This window comes from Cryptomeria japonica, chromosome 5 (assembly GCF_030272615.1).
Source record: "Cryptomeria japonica chromosome 5, Sugi_1.0, whole genome shotgun sequence".
Taxonomy (NCBI): domain Eukaryota; kingdom Viridiplantae; phylum Streptophyta; class Pinopsida; order Cupressales; family Cupressaceae; genus Cryptomeria; species Cryptomeria japonica.
In genome coordinates, this window is record NC_081409.1 from 87,171,609 (window position 1) to 87,177,252 (window position 5,644).

Consider the following 5,644-nt stretch of genomic DNA (forward strand, 5'->3'; position numbering starts at 1 on the left):
TCAAAATAACTGGGGGCAAAAGTTCTAAAATTCCAAGTCAAAAAGAATACTTGTTGATCCTATGTCTCCATCATGCTATCCTACTTTCACTTCTTTTCACAATCATAAGCCTTCATCACTCATCTAATTGTTCCACACATATATCCCCTTCTGGTGATACATCATGGACCTTTAATGGAGCTTACTTGAAGGACTTTGTTGTCAAGGATGCCCAAACTTCTTTAGGTGACATGCATATGGGACTGTGTAGTCCACACACTAGTAATTCTATCTCAGTTCCTTTATCAAGGAAGACAGTCACTTGAGCTACACGTCATTCAATCAAGGAACAATGCAGCTACAATCATAAGGTTAAACCTCATACACTGGAGGTGGGTGACTTAGTTCTCAAAGAAAATCCTAAAAAACAGCAAGATAGAGAGAAGAAGGGCTATGTCGAACCAAATTGGCTTGGTCCTTACATCATCACGACAGCCTATGGATCCAGTGCATATCAACTCTCAACCACAGAGGGTGAACCTTTAGAGGATCCTATCAACAACATGCACCCTCACAGGTTTTACACACAGCTCTTTAGTGTATCTTAATTCAAAATACCAAAAAAAAAAAAAATTCAAAAAATTCAAAATACAAAAAAATAAATAAATACAAAAAAATCATAAAAACAAAATATCGTTACTTGGTGAAAACCTGGCAAACAGGTGCCTTGTGACACAAAAAAATTGAAAAATCGAAAAAAGTAAAGAGAAAAAATTTCGTCCAACGGTGAAATCCACTTTGGTGGCGCCCTGGGCAAGTACCATGGTGAAAACTGGGTCACCAACGCCATGTGTAGAGACATTGCTCCTCCCTCCTTCAGGATTCCATTTCATCCTTTCACTTTGCACATACTCACAACATCTTCATCCATAATAAACTTACCCATTCCCATCATGGCTTGTTATTGATCTACCTAAGATTGGTTAGCCATTCATAATAATCCCTCTTTTCACCCCTTTCCATCCTTAATAACTCAGCTTCTATCTCTGGTTAAGGCAAATCCTACATCTAGTGATGGGTGTGGAGCTAAGAGCATCACACGTTCTGAGGAGTACAGTTTCTTCCAACTTTCTTCAGTCTATCTGCGCACAATCCACAATAAAGTGGCACTTGCATCACATATCCGCAATAAAGTTTCGTCTTCTCCGCAATAAAGTATCAATTTCATGGATTCAGTTAGTTTCATATGAGACACAACAGCAACATGGGCTTCAACAAATCAAATCTTTCAACAGACTCAGACCACATTATGGTTCAGTGCTATCTATCCTTTTGTGAAAGTAAACATTGTGACCACAATCAAATAAGACTTATACAAGTGACAAGAGACACTAAACTTGAGGACTACAATGGATGTTGGTGTCGAGTCTTGGTTTTATTTTGATTTTATCTTTTGGTGACATGTCTTTTAGCTTTTCCAGGATGTCTCTGACTAGTGATTCTATCTTCAGGATGTCTTTGACTAGAAAGGCGAGGATGGGGTATCGTCACCTATTTTTCTTTGTTGTTTGTGGATTGTCTCTTAGTAATGCTATGACTTGTCCAAGGATATGAGGACACTATGAGTCTAGTATGAACTGGGGCATTCCTTGTTTGCGACTTTTTGATCTCCATGCAAACGGGTACAATGACTTTCTAGGTCAAACATATACCTTAATTGTCATAACCTATTTTGCCATAATAAAGCTCAATGATGATAACGCACAATAAGCTCTTTCACTTTCATATCTTCTATCTTCCATCCCCCTTTCTTGATTGACTTCCATCGTCCTTCTTGAGTCCGTGTAGCCTGCTATCACACGACTGAGTATAATGACACACCAAAAATATCTGCATTTCATCTAATTTGCACTTGCATTATCACATATTAAGCATTTCATACATACATATAGATATCACAATTACATCACATCCTCCACACAACACATGTTAGCACATTTTACATTTTCATCATGTAAATAGTTATTTGCTTTATCCTATTCATCTGCATTTCATACATTCACATTTGCATTTGCATAAACATATAAAAACATAAAAGAACAAAAATATTGCATTCCATCATGTACATATTTGCATCCATATCATAAGCATCACATAGAACATACGTCACATAGGTACACATGCATATAGCTACGGCAAGGACGAATCATCTCATATATATATCAAAAATCATAAGTGTCATGATACAATGATGTCAAAATACATATGGCTACATAGCCAATCCTCATGTCGCCCTGTCTGGACAGAGGAACCCACTGATCACTCCTGCCAGTACTGTTGGTAGTGCTAATCCTATCTATATCATGGTATCCCAAGCCACGTGTCCAACCCTCATCTCTAATCCCGGATCTTGGAACACTTGTCTCAGCACATCCCTATCTCTTTCACGATCATAAGGAACTAACTCCCCACCGATTGGTATCCGCAGTATCCTATATACATCCTCTAAGGTGACTGTCATCTCACCCATCGGCAAATGGAAAGTGCAAGTCTCTGAGTGCCATCTCTCAGCTAGCGCAGTCAGCAACCCCATGTTTGCCCAAAACTTAGGCACATACAGAATGAATCGCAAACCCATAACCTCAATGGTTTCTCTATCCTCAAATGTCAGCTCTAGTCGTAAACTTTGAGTCGATGGGAATCTCTCCCATGACTCCAGCATAGGTAGGTACTCCTGCAGTCAAGCAAATCAACTATGTCAGTTAAAGTGGCATTCACTATTCATCACAAAGTGTTGCTATCTATCCTAGTGACACTCACTGTTCATCACAAAGTGTTGTTGTTTATCCTAGTGGTACTCACTGTTCCTCACAAAGTACTACGTTTTTTTTTGCACTCCCTATTCATCACAAAGTGTTGCTCATATTTGCACTCCCTGTTCATCACAAAGTGTTGCTCATATTAGTACTCCTTGTTCATCACAAAGTACTGTCTTGGTACTCCCTGTTCATCACAAAGTGCCTCGATCTATCCTATCCTAGGGCCTCTGCTTGAGTGTATCCTCTCGAGTAGTTTCCTAACTGGCAACGTATGTTCTATCACATAATTGTCAATCCTAGCCCTATCTGCTATCCTAGTCTTCCCTAGAGGATCTGCTTGAGTGTATCCTCTCAGCAGCTTATCCAATCGACAGCGTATGTTCATCACAGAACTGTCGATTTGGCCTTGAAGACATAAACACGCCTTCATGACACAAACATGCTTACATATTGCACAGACATGCCTACTCTGCACAGACGTGCCCACATAGCACAAACGCGCCTGCACAACGCAGGCACGCTCGCATTTGACATAGACGCATTTTCCTGCACAGACGCTCCTGGCACAAACACAGACGCACCTAGCTAACCTAGACACGCCTGGCACCAGCACAGACACACCTCAGCATTTTTTTGACCTTGTTTGACATACCAAAATGTACATTTATTGCTCTACCTGGCATGCATTAATGACAACATTTATTACGACAAAGTACAATGAGGTTTTGCGATACTTATCGGCTCTCCTGCATCTGCTGGCCTCTGAAATCGGCGAACGCAGTCGACTCTATGCACCAATGCCATCCCTGCTAACTGTTGCTACTCTATTCTCTCTCTGCACTCTGATCTCTTAGGTGTGTGGATGACAATGAGTATGTATTCCCCTCATGGTCTATTTTATAGACTGCCCTAGCCCTAGCCTTAGCCCTAGTTTCTCGAGTTAGTCTTCATTATCCTGTGACTCTATCACTCTATCCTATCTAGCCAGTCTATTCTAGCCTTTCTTTCTTATCAAGAGATTGTCTGCGATCTTTCTAAACATTTTCATCCAATCTCTCGAGGGAGCATATCATTCCCATCTTGGGGCAACTTTGTATCAGTTCATCTTATCTTCTTTGAAACAACGCGACAAGCTGCATTGTCTCAAAGAGGGGAAAAATTTAGACACCTAAAATTTTCATGTCTAATTAAATAAATATCTTTATTTATTTAATTATTTAAGCCTAATTCTTCTATTAATTAAATAAATCTTTATTTATTTAATTAATTCATTTATCCTCTTTTAGCCTTATTTTTCATTTAAATAAATACTTTTATTTATTTAATCGATCCAACTTCTTCTCTTAATTAAATAAATCTTTATTTATTTAATCAATTCATTAACCTTTTCTACCCATGACACATGTCATTCATCTCTTAATTCATACACTACCTACCCTTTCATTATTTTTTTATTTCTTCTACCTACCCTCTAATCATAGTCGACCATTTATCTTTTACACCTCTCAATCTTATCCCTCCATTTCTTATAGTGTCTTCTATATAAGGGGATGCTTCCTTCATTATCAAAACCCGAGCTAACTGATCAATTGACTACACTACACATTCGATCTTTCATATGCGATCCTACTTGCAACCACATTTCTGTTCTTTGTTGAGCTCTTGTGCACATAAAATCTGAGAGCAAATATATCAAGAAAGATCAATGGAGATATGAAGAATGGAGATTCAAACCCTATTGGACATGTGATGGTATAATCTTTGTGATTTCATTTGATTTGCATTGTCTTAGGTAATCTTCATATGTTATGGTGGATCTTTATTGTTGTTAGGCTAGGGTTTTCTGGTTGAATCCATTTAGTCTTTCAATATTGTTGTTTCCACTTTCACCATAAACACTTCCTATTGATCCCATCTTCCCCTGGTCTGAAGCTAACAGCGTAGACTCCAGTCTACCCTGCAAGTGATTCCTCTTGGTCATTGATACCTAGCTGGGCTATCATCAAGCTCGCCTAGGGCTAGTTTGTTGAAATGACTGATGCCATTCCCTGGTCTGCTACACATAGAACTCTACTATACATGGCTGACTCTTATTGGTAGCCTCCAATGGTCGTGTGGATCCCATGATGGAGAATCAAGACAGATCCATGTTATAACTACTTGTCACCAACAGAAAACAAGAAACAGAATGACAACTTATTTATAGAGTCGAGCTTGGCACGACTTCAAAATTGGAACTCACAAAACACAGAAAAGTCACATCTACTCTATCACACTGGCATTTAAAGATTTAAGCCATTATTTATAGTTTTCAAACGAAAATTGAACTTTGAGAAAGAAACCAGAAAATTGTCTTCAAATTGTTATTCAAAAGATGTTCTTTGTTCCATCTATCCAACCACCCTTACAGAATGCCCACTGGGTCTGTTATAGCCTCTATGACATGTCATGAATCATCCCTAACCGATGAGATTGAACTCGACACAATCGGTTTCTGACTGTAACTGTCTTTTGATTTTCATCGGGTCATCGGGTTAGCACCGAAACACTTACATCGACGTCTGATGGTAGTTTACAACCCACTTGCTTTTCTATCGGGTCATCGGAGTAGCCTCAAAACACTTACTCCGATGTCCGATGACATTTTACCAATTGCGCACTTCCTCGTCGGTTTCCATCGGATCATCGGAGTAGCAACAAAACATTCTTGCCGATGGCCGATGATGCGCTCCACTTTCTCATCGGGTTATCGACATAGCTCCCAACCTGTTATGTTGATAGTTGATGATGCACCCCACACAATATGCTTTCCCATCGAGTTATCGGGCGGCACGAAAACTAGTCTT